This window comes from Delphinus delphis, chromosome 3, assembly GCF_949987515.2.
Source record: "Delphinus delphis chromosome 3, mDelDel1.2, whole genome shotgun sequence".
Lineage (NCBI taxonomy): Eukaryota > Metazoa > Chordata > Mammalia > Artiodactyla > Delphinidae > Delphinus > Delphinus delphis.
The window spans coordinates 50,736,438-50,755,054 of record NC_082685.1 but is presented as its reverse complement, the minus strand read 5'-3'; the positions used below and the strand labels follow the sequence as shown (position 1 = coordinate 50,755,054).

Here is an 18,617-nt window from a genome sequence, read left to right as displayed (position 1 = left end):
AAGTCATGGAGCTGAAAAGAAGAGACAGAAAATAACCTCCAAAGCCTGGTGATTTTGCATCACAGCAGTTGCTAACAAGTTGTGGAACCTGACTATGATTTTTTTGGAAAAAATGACAAGTGGAAGTAATAGTCAAGTGGAGAGGAACGTGTGTGTTCCTGGCAACCACACCAGATCATGACACTGATGGCGCCCCTCCCTGTGTCTCCCGTGGGCCACCAGTTGCATGAATCCAGCTTTTACATAGCCCTCCTCTTTGTACATGCCGTGTTGAGATGGATGCCTCTTCTCCAGAACAAACTAACTGCTGACCTGTATGCAGCTGGACTGTTCAGAGTTTAAACCCAGTTTAAACGGTTTCCTAAGGTGAGGAGAGTGTAAGAAGAGCTGCTTCTTTTCTGAAGGATGAGAGGTTTGATGCCAATAGGGTCAAAGGTTGTGTTCTAGGATTGAGATTAGTTAGGAACTAGGTGATGCTTATGTTTTTCCCAAGAGTCAGAGCAAGATTTCTTTTCTTTTTAATTTCTTTTTAAAATAAAAGTTATATGTGTCCATAGTTCCAAGATTCAAATAGTTCAGCAAGACTTGGTTTGATAAAGAGCTGTCTTACAGCTTTCAATGCTTCCAGCTGGTTCTTTTGCTATCTACATCACTATCTTTATTTTATTTTTATAAATTTATTTATTTATTTATTTATTTATGGCTGCGTTGGGTCTTCATTGCTGTACGCGGGTTTTCTTTAGCTGGTTGAGCGGAGGCTACTCTTCGTTGCGGTGCACAGGCTTCTCATTGCGGTGGCTTCTCTTGTCGCAGAGCATGGGCTCTAGGCGCACAGGCTTCAGTAGTTGTGGTTTGCGGGCTCAGTAGTTGTGGCACGCAGGCTCAGTAATTGTGGCGCACGGGCTTAGTTCCTCTGTGGCATGTGGGATCTTCCCGAACCAGGACTCAAACCCCTGTCCCCTACATTGGCAGGCAGATTCTTAACCACTGTGCCACCAGGGAAGTCCCTGCTGAGCAATTTTCAATCTTGACATTCACAATTTTTATTACAGGAAGTTTTCTTGCATTATTTCTTTGAAGTTTTCTGGGTTTTTTTCTTTATATTTTCGTATTTCTGAATGCCTATTGTTTTTATATTGGGCCACCTGTAGTGATTTCTTGATTTATTTATCATTTCTCTACTGTTTTTCTCTTTGTTCTTTTGTGTGATGTTTTCTTACATTTTATATTTCAAACCTTCTACTGAGTTTTAAATTTCTCCTATCATTAAAAAATAAATCTAGGGCTTCCCTGGTGGCGCAGCGGTTGAGAGTCCGCCTGCTGATGCAGGGGACACGGGTTCATGCCCTGGTCCAGGAAGATCCCACATGCTGTGGAGCGGCTGGGCCCGTGAGCCATGGCTGCTGAGCCTGCGCGTCTGGAGCCTGTGCTCCACAACAGGAGAGGCCACAACAGTGAGAGGCCTGCGTACTGCAAAAAAATAATAATAATAAAAATAAATAAGTAAATAAATCTAATAGATCTTTTGTTCTTTAAATTGAGGAAAAAATCTTTTTCTTGTTTCATGGATGCTATCTTTTTAGTTATAGCTCTGAGTGCTATTCAGTTATGTCTCTAATATTGATAATAGTTTCTCTTTAATTTCTTCTTCCCTCAGAGTCTATTTCCTCCAAAGTGCTTTTATTTTCAAAAAACTTAAAGCACTGTTCTGTCTCTGTGCCTTGTATTAGGTACTGTTTATTTAATTGAGTAAAACGTTGATTGGAAGCTCTGCACATCTCAGCTGGCCTTGTTTACTTTGGTTTTCTGTCTAGAGTGACCTGGCTGGGCTGTTTCCTTGGGATCTTGGAGTTGTCTCATGGCAGGGGATTTTTTGTTTTTGTTTTCTGTTTTGGACTGGCTGATTCTCTCAATTTCCTGTTTGGAGGGTATATGTCTGGTAGCTGATGTCCAAGGTGCTGAGTGAGGGAAAGGAATGGGGTTTTCAACATTTAGAATGTAAAATTTCATGTAATTCCTCTGTTTTCAATATGGTTTCCCACCCTTAACTGTGGTTGGTGTCTCAAATACAATGACTTTTAAAAAACATTTTTTCTTGTGAATGAGTTACCAGTATTCTGCCAGGTTTGGGTGAGGCAGTTGCCTGCTTGTGCCAAGTGGGTGAGGTAATCTGAGGGTCTGATTGCTTCTTAAACAAACTCTCAACCGAGCCACCCATTGCAGCTTTGTCTTAACTCCAGAGATGTGTGCTACTATCCCTTCCAAAGTCTTTTAGGGAATCTGCTCCGCATTTCAGTTTGCTTATCAGCTCTCCCCAGTGTTGACTTAGGATTCAGCTTTTTTGAGTCTCTCAAATCAATTACCTCTTATCTATTTGCTTTCCAGTGTCCTTTTATTTATTTATTTTTTTGCAATTGTCTCCTTTCTCATTCTCTTCATCACTGTAAGTGGTGTATGCTTTAAATGTCCTTTACTCATCATTTTAGGTTAGGTTTTAGGAGAGAATGGAGCTGATGCCTGTGTCCAATCTCCTACTTTAACTGGAAATCTCCAGAACTGAGATTCTGAACTAAGGTCTCAGGACTCCTGGAAGAGTCAGAGATGGGTTTTATTTGTACCCCCTGAAACTGTATGAAAATTATGTGTATATTTCCACCCTCACTAAGTCTATAGCTTTTATGAAATTCTCAAAGTGATCTGTGACCTCAAAATCTAAGTATCATTTCTCTAGAGGCCAAGACTATGTTACATTGGGAAGAAGATGGCGTAGGTTTGAAGATACTCAAATTCGGGAGAATATTAGACCAGCCCAAAACTTTTCAATGCTGCTAATAGATGAAGTTTCCAACAAGGACTGGGCATTCCTTGAAAACTAATTCATTCCTATTCGTCACACCATATAGTCCTAGGTCCAAAGAACCAGTGCACTATCCCTGGGGACAGAGCACCTACATGTTGAAATCATAGGTGGAAAGTAACTGATGAAACCTTTGAAATGATCCTTTCAGATGAACAGATTCAAATGCCAGAATGTCATGGAGATGAGAACAATGAGCCACACACAAGGTGGCAGAGAGTGGTGCAGACTGTGGTGAACTGAAGGGCAGGGGCCTGACCTAAAGGGGGTAGAAGTTACTCAGCACCAGCCGGTGACTGCCCTGTGGGGAAATGAGCCCAATGTGAGGTGAACGAATCGGATTGGCCAAGAGAGGCTGTAATGCTTCTAAAATGTGATATCTACTTATCTCTCCTTCCTTAAAGTAAAGGTAAAAAAAAAAAAAAAAATCAGGTAGGTCAAACTGAACACATGTGCAGGCCAGATTTAGCTCACAGACCACCAGTTTGTGAAATCTGATCTACTCCAATCTTCTTTTGCATATTGGGATCCTGTTGCCCAGAATGAGGAAGCTCCCTTGTCAGTGTTATCCAAGAGAAGGTTCTAGACTGGTCCTTGGATCCCTGAGGGGAGCCCTGGGTCCTTCAATATAGACCAAAGGGTGGAAATTGGTGGCGCTGGAGAGTGTGTGTGAAAGAGAGGTAGAGTGTTGGGGGAAAGAGGGGAGGACTCTGGTGAGGAGATAAGATGAAGAGAGAGTGTTGGTTTTGACCATTATAGTTATACTTCTCAGAGTTTGCTGGAAGAGTTATACAAAGTTGGGGGTGGGTGGGAATTGTGAACAAGGCAACAATGACTGAGTAGTTTTAAAAGATTCTAGAAAGGTTCAATGCTGTCCAATAAAACTTTCTGCAATTATGGAAGTGTTCTGTATCTGCGCTGTCCAATATGGTAGCCACTAGCCACATGTGGTTATTGAGTACTTGAAATGTGGCTAATTCAACTGAAGGACTGAATTTTAAAATTTAATTTAATTTAAATTTAGAAGCTACCTGTGGCTAGTGAACTGGGCATTGCAGAACAGACCAATATATCCTGAAGTGTGTTATGTCTTCCTTTGCAAGTGACATGTGGTTAATTAAGACAGAAAAACATGTCTGTATTTGTAGCTACACCCACCCTCTAGACAGACAGACAGACAGACAGACAGACACACACACACACACACACACACACACACACACACCAAACCATGATTTCATGGATACTGTTGCCTGGCTGAGACCAAGTTTAAAAAAGGAGTAAGTTAAAGAAAAATGTTAGTAAACATTTTTAGTAAATGTATTTAATAAATAGTATATGGGTGGTATATACATAAGGCAAATATCATAAAGGTCATACAAATGACTGAAATTTGGGAAACAATGAACTATATGGATTTTTATCAAGCTGTGGTCTCACATACCACTGATAATTCAGAAAGTATTGTTTCACTATAAAAAGTATCGCGTCAGAAAGTAAAATAAGTTTGGGAAATTTTCAAACAGGTTTGTTGTTGTTTCTGTTTGTTTTAACTGCAGAACTCTTTGGAGTCTTTTATAAGTTGAGATGAATGTGAATCTCTAGGACAGGAAGCTAGAATAGAGCATTTCTCAAACATATTTGACCAAGGAATGACCCCTCTCCCCCCTTTTTTTTTTCTTAATGGTCATCATTGTTTTGAGGGAGGCTAGTTTTCCTTAGAACCCAGTCTGGGAAACAATGTAGCAACATAGTATATACTTTAGCCTTTATGGCCATACAGTCTTTGTTGCGACTACTTAACTCTGCCATTGTAATGCAGACGCAGCCCAGATAAAGCATAAACAGATGGCTGTGTTTCTGTAACACTGTATTTATAAAAATAGGCAGTGGGCTGGATTTGGCCTGCAGGCCATTGTTTGCTGACCCTTGGTCTAAGATTTCTTCCAGGGTCTCCTGGATCTTTTCTGGGTCTTTTCTAATACAGATCTTTCCCGATATTAAGGTGATTCTTAGATCTTAGATCTTCTAGAGGCTTCCTGAATGCTTTTGCCTGCTACCCTTTGAGTCATATATACATCCTTGGGTGATCTTTGAGAGATATCTTGGTCTTGGAAAATGCTGAGATATTTTCGTTTTTAAAGAACTCTGTGGCCACAGAGCATCCCCCCAGCAAACCCTGTGCCTCTGGTTTTAAAAAGCCCCTTCAAACAGAAAATAGCTTGTTCTCCTAGAAGAGAATTGGGACAGAATCTTATCAAACAAAACTTTGGGTTGAATGAGAAATTCTGTGTAGCTGTCGACTGAAAAAAAAGAAAAAAAGAAAAAGCACAACATGAGAGTTGTGAGTTAAGTTTTATTTGGGGCAAAATGAGGACCAAAGCCTGGGGGGCAGCATTTCAGATTGCTCTGAGAAACTGCTCCAAAAAGGTAGGGGGGAGCAGGTCAGTATACATGTGATTTTGGTGAAGGGGGAGTACATGCAATCAAGCACATATTTTTTGTAGAGGTTTCTGCTAGTCTTGTGAAGGTTTCTGCTAGTCACGAGGAGCGGACGTCACCATGCAGGATTGTAGTGTTTTCTAGGTACAAGAAGATGCAAGAATTGGGCTCATAAAATCTTCTCCTGAAAATATCTAACTGTCTGAAGACCTATTCTGCCAGTTTTTTTTCCAGAGCACAGAGTGCCTCATTCCTGATCTCCACCCTGAACTCCTTTCAGGGGGTGTTGATGGTCAGCAGCTGCAGTGGCTCATACTTCGATCCTTACAGAGGTAGATAGCAAGCGCCAATTTGTAGGTGGCATAGCCCAGGCAGCCAGTCTTTTTGGAGAATTGAAGGATCATGCCAAGTTTTACAAAAGACCATTCCTAACCCCTGAGAGACCCAGCTTGGAGCAGAGCCACTGAAACTTCTGTGCCTCTGTACCCTACAGAAACCTGTCCTGAGCCCAGTGTGGAGGCCGGGTGGCTCGCTCTGGGGCAGCTGGTTTTTCCATCTTCAGGGCTCCGGAAAGTGGAGGAAGACATTCTTTGGGAGGTTGATGACTCAGTCAGAAGCACCTGTTAAGAAAGGTGGCCCCAGATCTTGGCCACTGCCAAACTGTACGGTAGCTGGAAAAGGGAAGAGGGTGCAGTAGAGAGAACAGTACCTCAGGAGACACCTTGCCAGTTTCTAGTTGAACCAACCATTAACCTGAATTTGACCTCATGGCAACTTGAGAGTGGAGAGAGTGGAAAGAGCATGGGCTTTGCAGTCTGAAAGACGTGGGTGTGAATGCCAGCCATGCCACTTACTAGTTATGTGACCGTGGGCAGGTCCCATGGCTTAGCCTTTCTGTTCTTATCTGGAAACCGAGAATGATGGTAATAGTAACTAACATTCATTGAGTCTCCACTGTGTGCCGTGCAGTCACTCAACTGGACTCTGGGCAGACAGGCGAGATGCCTGCTCTCAATGAGCCTATATTTTAATTAGAGCATAGGAAGAGGTAGGCAGTACACAGATAACATAGAGACTTGCAAATTGTGATACACTCATGATGGGCTGCAAGTACCCCCTTTAGCTGAGGTAAAAAGGGATGGGCTTCCTGTATAAGTGACATTTAAGCTGAGGTTGATTTTATTTATTGCGTCCTTACCATGAACCGGTCACCTACCTTTAAATGAAGGACCTCATTGGAGGTAAGCACCAGTGTTATCCTCACTTTATAACTGAGAAAACTCTGGCACAGAGAGGTTAAGTATCTTACCCAAGGGCACACAGCCTAGGAAAGGGCCAAGTAGGGACTTTAACTAGGACTTTCTGACACCAAGTCCCCTACTCCTTTTTTCATTCTACTTATGTTACAAGGTGTGCTGAAGCGCGAATAAGAATATATGTGAAGTGCTCAAGCTGCTTATTCAATAACAGCCCTGCCCTTAATCCCACTCCTCCACGTCTAATCTTTTGGGATGTCTTTCCTGGGGTCTTGAGGTTAAGCGACTAGAGAGCAGGCCCCCAGGCCTTGATCTTGGAGGATTTCTACAATGAAATAAATCTAAATGAGGTTCTGCAGCTGGGACTCCACCCCTTTCTAGACCACAGCCCAGCAAATGGGCAAGGGAAGTAGAGATCCGTTCAGGGCAGGAAGACATTAATCCTTACCTAGACTTCCAGGTGAGCTCAACAGAGTGTATTGTTGCAGGAACAGAAGCCATTGCCCCAAGGACTAGGTCCCTTAAGGCGGGTTTCGGAACCCTGCCCTGTCCCCCACCTCCTTTTCCCATTCTGGCATGCTCCTTAATATCCGGCTTTGCATCTCCTGAGAACTGGAGCCTCGGAGATGAAAGCCAAGAAAACGCGACGAGCCATCGGCGGCACTCACTCAATTGATTTTTACACAAAATTTGCCTTCATGAACGAAGGATGGAAAAATGATCCCATAAATAATGGATAACAAAAACAAATGCAGGGAGGAAATCAATAGTCACACACTTGATACCGCAGGGAGATGGGAGAGGAAAATATGGAGCCCGCTCCAGCTAAACAACACCCCAGGGAACCCCTTCCAGCTGGGGAGGGAGAGGCACATGTTGCCCTAGCAGGCCTCAGGGGAGAGTGAGCTGGGAGAGTTTGTCTGAGCTTCTCTCAGTGTGTCAGAGTCGATCTCAGGACAAAGGAACTATCTGCCCCTCAAGGATCACCCTGATTTGCCGCCCACAGACCAGGGTACCTGCCCTGGTTCTTTTCCTGAGCCGTCCACAGCCTCAGGAGCTCCATCTTTCAGAGATGCCGAAAGGCTTCCATGCTTTCTCTGAGCTTTTCCCCTTTTTCTATTCACAGCAAGTTGCCTCCAGATCTGGTTACCTGCTCTGGTGCTATGGAAGCCCCCTGAGTGGTGTGGGGTTAGGGATTTGAATCCTGGTTCTACCATTTCCTCTACCTGTGTGACTGACTCTTGGTAAGTCATGTAACCTCTCTGAACTTTCGGTTCTTCATCTGTAAAATGGGGCTAGTAAAATCTTTTATGCTGGTAGGAAGGATTAAATGACTCGATGTGTATAAAGTGCCTGGCATATAGTAAATGCTCAAAATAGGGCAGGTACAATCACCCTCGCCTGATCCCCCGAATCTGTGCCCTTCCTCCATGCTCACCTCCACTGACTCCAGGGCTTCACTGCCTCACAATTGCGTGGGTCAGTAGCCTCGTAATTAGTCTCCCTGCCTTTGCCCTCTTTCTTTTTTTTTTTTTTGCTGTACAGGGGCCTCTCACTGTTGTGGCCTCTCCCGTTGCGGAGCACAGGCTCCGGACGCGCAGGCTCACGGGCCCAGCCTCTCCGCGGCATGTGGGATCTTCCCGGACCGGGGCACGAACCCGTGTCCCCTGCATTGGCAGACGGACTCTCAACCACTGCGCCACCAGGGAAGCCCCTGGCCTCTTTCCTCTTGGGTTGTGGCTTCTCACAATCTTCATCCTCCTGAAAAATACGTCTGATCATATCATAACTTTTTTTTTTTTAGTTTTAATCATACTCAATTTGTTTGACTAGGTGTTCCATTCACATGGTCCCAAATTGAAAAGGTGCCAAATGCTATACAGTTAAAATCCCTTCTACTTCTCTTCCCATCCACCCAGCACTATTATCAATCTCTTGTGTGTCCTTCCAGAGAAATTTTACTAATTATAAGCATATGTATTTTCTTATTTATGTATGTGTGTATTATACATATTTATGTATATGTGTTTTCATGTATTCTTTTTTTCTCAAGGTGGTAACAAACTATGCGTACTGTTCTATGCTTTTCTTATTATACTTAATATATCTTGGAGCTTATTCCCTGTCAATACATAAGGAGTTTATTCTCTCTCTCTCTCTCTCTTTCTTTCACAGCTTCCCATTTTATTCCATTCTAGGGACGCATCATAATTTATTCAACCAATCCCCGTTCATGGAGTTGAAGTTTTTTTCCAGTCTTTTGCTTTCACAAGCAATGCTGTGATAGGTAACCTTGTACCTATGCGACTTCACAACTTATCTCTAGGATAGATTACTAGATGTGTCATTCTTGGGTCAAAGGGGATATGCATTTGTACTTTTGAAAGATATTGCCAATTTGTTCTCCGTAAAGCATATGCCTTGAACGTACCCAACAGCAACGTGAGAAAGTGCCTCTGTCTCCCACTCTGGCTGGCATTCCCAGGATGTCTTCACCGTGCCACACAAGTCCCTTTACCCATCTTTCAGCCTCCACTCCACGTGCTCAGGCTCTGCATGGATTCTCCGCTCCAAACATTCAGAAATATCCCTGTTTCCCCGTTGTGTCATACGCTTTCCTGCTGCCATGACTCTCACATGCTGTTCCCTCTCCCTGGCAAAATTCCATCCATCCTTCAAGTCCTTACTCCAAGGCCGCCTCCTGTGGGATGCTTCCCTGTCTTCCCTGGCCCGAGTCAGTCAGTAGCTACTTTCTCTGTTCTCCCACATGACATGCCATGTTTGTTGATGTACTTATTCTCCAGGTCTTACTCATCTGTGTAACCTCAGTAAGAACTGTAAGCGCTGAGTTAATATTTACTGGAGGGACATGCAAGGTACTACACTAAACTGTACTGGGGATACAGCGAGAAAAAAAGGCAGGATCCCTGCTCTTGAGGAACTTGCAGAGCTTATTAGAACTCTTTGATCTTAGATAAGTGGATAGCTGTTCATTTTAATCATTTTTATAGCTGTCACAGAATTCATGTGAACCTTGCAGTGAACTCTACACAGAGGTTAGGGAATGTATATGTGCCCTAGAGTTAAAGGAATATGCACTTAAGCAAGCCCATCCTCATCTTAAATAGGTTTTCTTTTCTTTTTCCTTCCACCCTCCTTCCCTCCCTCCCTCCTTCTCTCTTTCTTTTCTTCCTTCCCTTCTTCCTCCCTCCCTCCCTTCCTTCCTTCCTTATTTCTTTCCTTCCCTTCTTTCTCTCTCACTCTCGCTCTTTCTGAAACAGGTAAGGGGGAAATGGCTTTGCCCAAGTATGTAGGAACCTTTGAAATGTCAGGTGCATGCCAAAAACACATTGTGCTGCTTTTCTGCTTCTAGTGTATGTATTTCACTGTAAGACCAAATCCGAGAGCTCTCAGGAAGGAGTGATAGCAAATACAGTTTATACTTCAAGAAACCACAGTAAGGTAAAGGAAACGTTATAGGAAGGAGAAAACATTGACATGAGACAGAAGCCAATCCTGAGAAGTGAAGCTTGAGCCCTGCCAGCCCCAATCACTTCACTGAACTGGAAGAGAACTCTGAGCTTCTCATTCTCTTGGCGACCCGATTTGAAACCCCAAACCTAGCAGAGGAGCTTGATCCTTAATGTGGATTATTATTTTACAAATTATGAAGAAGAGCAATATCTCTCTATTTACTGAATGTCATAACAAAAGAGATAGGAGGGAAACCAAGACATTGTCTACCCAAAGAGCCCAGCATTTGGACAGTGTAAAGTCACTAAATAATTCAGCATCTATTTGAAAGTATAGTGTTTTGTAATTTCGACAGAACCGCCTTAGTCTGGCTGTCTGTAGCACAGAATTTTAAAAAGATGCTTGCCTTCGTGAAGATCTATTTCTAGGAGAAACGGGAGTTGGGTAGAAATGCTGGGCAGGAGAAAGAGGGCTGTCTAGTTAGAGAACCTCGTGTTTACTCGGATGTTAAACTTTCATGAGCTTGCCGAGGGTCTAACCATTTTCTAGTAATATGTTTCTTTCTCTGTGCCCACACACGTGCTCTAACTATACAGATCTGTGCCCTGTATGCCCATGGAAAGGGAGACCATTGTGTCTGAGGTGATCATAAAATATTGACAGAAAGAAGAATGGAGAAGACAAATGTAGCCCCATGAGCTGTTGCAGTAAGGTTGATCGTGTCTGGTTTGTCTTGTTCAGAATAGTTGGAGACTCCAGCCCAGCAGCACGTGGGAGAGGCTGCACCCTGACAGGACTGAGGTGGGAGGAGGCGAGGAGGAGGAGGGCTGATTCCAAAGGATGCCATCACTCATGATTTGTTTGTTTGTTTCTGACCTTACTACAGGGAGGATTTCATGCCGTTTACCATGGTGCACAAAATTAAAACAAAGCATGCTTAGTATGACTGGGAGGCAGAATAGCATGATAAACAAGAGAGTGCTTGGGTTGGTATCTAGACTCTGCTACTCCCTGGCTACATGACCACGGGAGAGTGACTTCAGCTCTGTGGGTCTCAGTGTCCTGATCTTTTTTTTTTTTTTGCGGTACGCGGGCCTCTCACTGTTGTGGCCTCTCCCGTTGCGGAGCACAGGCTCCGGACGCGCAGGCTCACGGGCCTAGCCGCTCTGCGGCATGTGGGATCTTCCCAGACCGGGGCATGAACCCGTGTCCTCTGCATCGGCAGGCGGACTCTCAACCACTGCACCACCAGGGAAGCCCTCGGTGTCCTGATCTTTAAGATGCAGGTCAATCGTTGTGCTTACCTCCCAGGGTTGTTGTGAGGATTATACCAGAAAATAATGTAAAGTAGCAGAACAATGCTTGGCATGTGGTAAGTGCTTACTGTGTGTCAGCTACTATTATTCCTTTGCCATTAGTTCCTCTGAACCCCAAGAATCAGGGTAGGCAAGTAGCTAGTTATAGAGAACAGAGCTCTGTGCTTTATGTGGCTATTGAGTGAGAGCCTCTGCAAGTGCTTATTGGCAAGACAGACTCCTATGGATGAGTTATGTAAGTGGCATCCCAGAGGTCCCGGCATGGATACAAACCAATTAAGTTAAGCACTTACCGCAGTCACAAGTGCAACTCATAGGTTTAAAAGTGGGTAGAGAGGATATGTGAACTTGGCTTTGCAGAACTTGGCTTTGTCAAGTCTACTAGAAATACAGCCCGTGAATGCTTCACTCTTGTTCTTCTAAATTCTGGAATACTTTTTGTCGAATGAAGTGTAGAATTCTGGCTCTATTTTTTCCTAAGCTGTGCAATCTTGGAGATCTATTTATATCTATTATATTTATACTCTCTTAAGACTCAATTTCATTATCCATAAAAAAGGTTCAGTGTAGGAATCAGAAATCACCCTAAGAATTTTGAAACACAGAGATTTATTACTGGGAATGCAGTACTTACAAAATTGTTGGAAGGGCAGAAGGCGTGGGCTGTAGGTTGGACATGTAGGGATGACTCTCAGAATATTATGGGAGCTATGACCTTTGTCACAATCTTGACAGTGAGTAATTGGCAGCTCACTGGAACAACTGAGGTCCAGAACATATCATCTTGCTGCTCTCCAGGAATCAGGAAAACCTCCAGTGCCAATGCGATGTCCAATGTGGACACTAGATCACTGAAACCAGCTGCCACTACCACTACAACTGCCTACGGAAGCTGGAGATGAGACCTTAGTGTCTCCATACTTTTTCTTGCCAGCTGAAAACAGCATAATAGCAGGAAATTGCCCTTCACTTTATTTCTGCCTTCTAAATCTTGCCTGAGCATATCTACTTCATGAAATCTATCTCGCATCTAGAGTCCTACAAGGGAGCCTGGAAATGAATTATTAGCTTTCTAGCCTCTCCAAAACAGGAAGCTACCTTAAAGAAGATGGAGGTTGAGACTCCCCTGGTGGTCCAGTGGTTAAGACTCCACACTTCCAATGCAGGGGGCGAGGGTCTGGCCCCTGGTTGGGGAACTAGGATCCCACATGCCGCATGGTGTGGCCAAAAGAAAAAAGAAGAAGAAGATGGAAATTGATGCCAAGTAACAACTGAACCATATCCAGACCAGAAAATAATAATAGTAACTATGTCACAGAGTTATTGTGAGGATTAAATAAGATAATGAAATAGTTTGAACACTAGCAAAAAGTAGACGATCATGGGGGCTTCCCTGGTGGCGCAGTGGTTGAGAGTCCGCCTGCCGATGCAGGGGACACGGGTTCGTGCCCCGGTCCGGGAAGATCCCACATGCTGCGGAGTGGCTGGGCCCATGAGCCATGGCTGCTGAGCCTGCGCGTCCGGAGCCTGTGCTCCGCAACGGGAGAGGCCACAGTAGTGACAGGCCCGCGTACCGCAAAAAAAAAAGTAGACAATCAATAAATTAATTATTTCTAGCACTATTCCTTCGGTGGGTTACAATGCTTCATCTTCTAAAGATAACCAAAGGGAATGATTCTTTCTTCAGATGTCGGGCTGAACTTCCTGCAAGGATAGAATTCTCTACGAGCTTAGTGTCCTCAGGGTAACCAATGGTTCCCTCGCTACCTGAGGTCAGAGCACAGGTGACTATAATAGCCCTCCTTGTCTATATATCAGTGCTTCAGGGAAACTTTCCAGGCCATTCCTCCAGTTTTCCATTCAGCCCCTTCACACCCCCACTCCCCCTTCTGGACTCTAAGTTCCCATCCTGTTGCTTCAGGCCAAATTCCTAATTCTCTGCTTGCCCCTGTCATGGTGAGACCTGAGTAGAATGAATTATTTGCTTCATCTTTGTTTTATCCCCGGTCAGTACTGTTCCTATTTCATACCTAGCCCAGGCCTTTGAAGCCTGTACTAAGCGTGGCGCCTAAGACCCCACTAGTCATCAAGGAAACTATACATAATTAGGTAAAAGATGGAAGAAAGTACTGAGAATTCCAAGACAAAGCTCTAGCAAAATAGGTTGGTCTATGGCAAACACAGAGAAAATTTATCTTTAATGTCTTCCAAACCCTGTTTTGTTGTTCGGTATTTTCCACTTACATATTGAACTTGAGAGTTGCCTTTTTACTTGGTATCATAATAGATATTCTCAACCAGCGTTACTTGTTCTACATCTCATTTTTTTTAGGGTTTTATAAAGTGGCCAGTTGGCTCAGGGATTCTCAAGACTGCTTGTGCCTCACTTTAGCTCAGTTGAATCTGAATCTCAAGGGGGACAGCTGAGGTCTGGGCAGCAGTATATTTTAAAGCTCTCCAAAGGTAATAATTATAATGTGCAGCCACAGTTGAGAACCACAGGGCTAGCTAATCTGACAATCTAACTGGGGTTGACATGACAACGGGTGCAAATGTCTTAATATACTGGCCCAACTAGGGCAGTTCTGGTTCTCTTTCACAAGGACTGTCTTCAGGCAATGCCATAGTCAGAAAGTAAGTTCATGATGGCATTTCCAGGCCCACTGGCAGGAGAAGTGATAGGTGAAGCTCTGGGGTCAGGACAATATTTTAATATCCCTCAGGTTATACCGTTTAAGCAGGTGACTTTTACACCTATTCACAAAACTAGTTGTGACAGTTAACATTTAACTCTTGATAAAAAATTTTTTATTCTATAAAATGAAATTATACTTTTAATTCTCTATTCTTCTGTGTAACCCCAGGCAATTACCATTTTGTGTAATCTCTGACCCCTGATTTCTTCATTTATTCAGTAGGGATAATAATAGGAAGAGAGTTGTACTGTGATAGTTATATGTGATTGACAACATATATAAAATATCTGGCATATTAGAGATGAAAAATAAATTTGATCTACTATTACTATTATTGAATTATTAGTGTTTATAAAACTAGGCATAATGTTTATAAAACTAGGTGATGTCAGCAGGTAAATTGGACATTTTCTGGATAAAGAAGATGTGACACATATATACAATGGAACATTACTCAGCCATAAAAAGAAACGAAATTGAGTTATTTGTAGTGAGGTGGATGGACCTAGAGTCTGTCATACAGAGTGAAGTAAGTCAGAAAGAGAAAAACAAATAACTGTATGCTAACATGTATACATGGAATCTAAAAAAAAATGGTTCTCATGAACCTAGGGGCAGGACAGGAATAAAGATGAAGACATAGAGAATGGACTTGAGGACAAGGGGAGGGGGAAGGGTAAGCTGGGACGAAGTGAGAGAGTAACACTGACATATACACACTACCAAATGTAAAATAGATAGCTAGTGGGAAGCAGCCGCATAGCACAGGGAGCTCAGCTCGGGGCTTTGTGACCACCTAGAGGGGTGGGATAGGGAGGGTGGGTGGGAGGGAGATGCAAGAGAGAGGGGATATGGGGATATATATATATATACATAGCTGATTCACTTTCTTATACAGCAGAAATTAACACAACATTGTAAAGCAATTATACTCCAATAAAGATGTAAAAAAAAAACTTATTTGATATAAAAAATAATTGGACATTCTCAGTTCTGTGATCAATGGAAGAAATAGAAATGTGTCCTCTCTGGGAACCGGTGGAGTACTACTTAACATGGAGTAACCCTCATGGAAATTTCCAATAAGGATGGCAAGTTTAGGGTTACCTGCTTGGTTTGTTTATCCAAGTTGAACTGCTCCTGCTTGTGAGCTGCAGAACCAATGAAATAGGTAACATGTTCTGAGTTGTTTGCTCCACCCCTTTTCACATGAAATGGATTATCAAAGTTCATTATATGAATGAGGCTAATATAGATGCAGGGAGAGAAAGGGTGATGGAAAATCCAAGGTGTTCTAACTACCATATGTTCACAACAGCATGAATGAAGATCTGGAAAATTGGAAACAATTCACGTGTAGCCATACGCAAATGCCAAAATAAGCTATGGTGTGTTCACTCAATTTAATGAGCTTTAATGGACATTTAAACGTGTGCCAGGCACTGAGCTAGTGCTAGGAAGAAAAAGATAAATAAGACACAGGCACAGCCCCCAAGAGGTCAAGGACCCCTGGGGAGATGGATAAAGAAATAATTATTAAATAGTGTGATCCAAAGTAATTGTTTTTGGACTATTTGATAACATTGAAAGAATAAGGAAACATTAACTTAAAAATGTAAGATATGGGCGTCTCGCCTTCTGAGATGGCCCACACTCTGTGGAGTGTGTTTCTGCCTCGGCTTCTCTTAATTTCTGAGATGACCCCATGCCCTGGGGCCGCTCTCGCCTTTTGAGACGGACTGCATTCTGTCTATAGAATGTGTATCTCTCTAAATAACTCCTCTTCTTAACTAAAAAAAAAAAAGGTAAGATATGCAGTGATGTATAGAGTATAATTCTCTTGATATTAAAATTTGCCTAGAAAAAGACTGAAAAGAAATACAGTATATCAAATCATTTTGCTGGACACCTTAAACTTATACAGTGCTATATATGTCAATTATTTCTCAAAAAAACTGAAGAAAAAAAAAAGTGCATGGGACCAGAAAAAAAAAAGAAAAGAAAATAGATGGATTAAGATTCCTGTAATTTGCAAATTAGAGAAAGCTTACCCTACTATCAATGCAAGAAGTTCTAACTAATAAAATGAATGTATTTAAAAGATTAATTAATTTAAAAATATAGCATATAAAAATTCTGGCTAGTAATTTTATTAAGGTGGTGGTATTATGGCTAGAGTTTCCCCTTCAGTTCTCTAGTTCGAAAGTTTCTCTATTTTTTAAATATATTTTTTCTTAATGAATTTAAGCATAAAATATTTTCGAAAGTCCTGAATCAAACAAAAATGATCCACCTTCTATCTCTTTACTCGCCCCAGCTTCATACTTGCCTCAGTTTATACGTTTCCTGAAAGCCGAGACACAAACTTAGGAGCAGATATTTTCTATGGGAGGTGATCCCGGGAAAACTGACTGAAAGAATGAGGAAAGTGAGACACAATGAAGAAAAGTTAATACACACAGCGTGCACTTGTGAGCTGGTTATCACTGGAGCAACTGGAGCTCAGCCTCCCTCGCAGTCCTCTGAGGAACCACGGGATCTGTGCTTCAGCTGAACGGTCCCTCTGAAAGATGGGCAGCTGGGCATTTATCCACTGACATCTATGCACCATTGACTGAGGATTGCTCTTGGAAACTTCAACTCCCTCCCAACGTCCAGGCTCCGCTGTGCCAGGGCTAAGCGGCCACCCTTGGCCTTGGAGAAAGCCTGGAAATAGAGTAGCAGAGAGACACCAGAGGGAGAACTAGATGCTGACCATGTGTGCTGCGCTATCCACCACTGCACTGAAATCAGGTGCACGGAAGGCGTGGGCAGGGCACGCAAAGCCCCTGCACTATCCACACATGTTCAGCTTCAAGGGTCTCTCCTCGCTGCTGTTTAATGTTTATGAAAAACTTAGAAACCTGAAAGGCAGGCTTATCGTGTTTCGAAATAGCACAGAGTTGGGAGATGAGAAAAAATTCAATGAATATCAAGTTCTGAAATATCTCAAGAGGTTGGACTGATGGACCAGATGTAAGAACGTAATTGAAATAGTGAGAAGTGCACATTAAAAATGTATACATAGTTCCAAACAATTGCAGAGGCAAAGGACTGGAAAACATGGTTTAACAAAAGAAAATTTTATGCAACAAAACACATGTGGGTTTGAGTCAAGCTTTAACATGAAATATGAACCAACAGAAATTTCATCTCACACTGCAATGTCTGCACTGCCTGTGGGGAGTATAAGGCCCATGGTATTCTGAATGAACTAGCCAGCAGGAGTGCTGGGCTGGGTTGTGGACACCCACCTTGAAGTGGGGCGTAGACCAAGTGGAGAGTGGGTACAGGAGAATCATCAGCGTTGGCCCCCCAGTGAGGGGGAGTCAGAAACCATTCACTTTGGGCTGAAGAGACTGAGGATTTTCACCTAGAAAGAGAAGCCTCGGAGAGTCAGGAGGGGATGGGGAACACGAGAGCTTACTTCAAGTATCTCAGGGGTTCTTGAGCGGGAAGCAGTGAGAGGCTGTGTGGCACGATGGTAAAAAGCATGGGGTATTGAGTCAGACACACCTGGATTTGTTGGAATCCCATTCCAGTGTTTACTGATGGCCTTGTTCAGGTCATCTGAAAGATGAGGACACTAATGATACCCATGTCACATGGTTGTGAGTGGATTAAATGAGATGTGTATGTAAATTGCTTAGCATAGTACCTACCTACAGGTGTGCTCAAATAATGATGATAGTTAGAAACCCACTTAAAAGAAGAGTTAGACTTGGTTTCTTTGGCCACACATTGGTGAATTAAGACCACTAGAAGTTCGTAATTTGATGTTAATCTACAGAAGGTCTCTGGCACCATCAGAATGGTCCAAACATTGGATAGACTCCCTTTGGAATAGTGGTGTCCCTGACACTGGATGTATGTAGTCAGCCAGATGGTCTCTGGCTGAACCCTTAAAGGAGATTAGAGAGCTCTTTAAGTCTCCTACATCTAGGGTTTTCTCTAGGCTTTTGCTGCCCCCTGTGACTGGCATGGAGTCACCAGTGGCAAGCGTTTCCATGGGGACCATGAGGGGCTTAGAATTCTGTATCTGAATACTGCATCCCAGAGGAAAGAGACAAGCACTGAAGCACTCTCCCCCATAATAGTATTCATTTAAAAAAACCTGTGTAATTAAACATTAACCCCAGAGATGGATCATTAATGGGTCTCTTATGTAAACTTTGTACGACTCATAACCAACCGGGAAAGGACTTAGGTAGAACATTCCAAGGAAATTAAATCTATATACCTGTCTCTTTCTTCCATGCCATCACTAACAAACGGCACAGAGGGTGGTCCTGGGCTCACCACCCTCTCTGTATCTCCTTTATTGACCACAGGTGCTTGGGAGGAAGGTGGGGTAGAAGTGTCAGGAGGGAGGGCCCAGGGCCAAACCTGACATCCTCTTTGCACCTATCCTGACTTTCCTTCTCTCCTTCTATATTTTGTCCATCTCTGGAGTCCTAAAATAACGGATTCTTGGGAGGTGATGCAGGCAGAAGTAGTAGGGGTGGTTAAAGAGTTAGGGGATAGAGGTGAGTGGGAG

The 18,617-nt window shown here is 43.1% G+C and overlaps 1 long non-coding RNA gene across 1 annotated transcript in view; it reads left to right on the top strand.

The window, feature by feature from the left end:
* Positions 1-18,617, top strand: part of LOC132422026 (uncharacterized) — a 59,019-nt gene continuing 40,402 nt past the window's right edge. Inside the window, exons 1-2 of the long non-coding RNA XR_009518803.1 lie at positions 1-366; positions 7,682-7,799. This is a non-coding gene — a long non-coding RNA (uncharacterized lncRNA). The remainder of the gene's footprint in view (positions 367-7,681; positions 7,800-18,617) is intronic.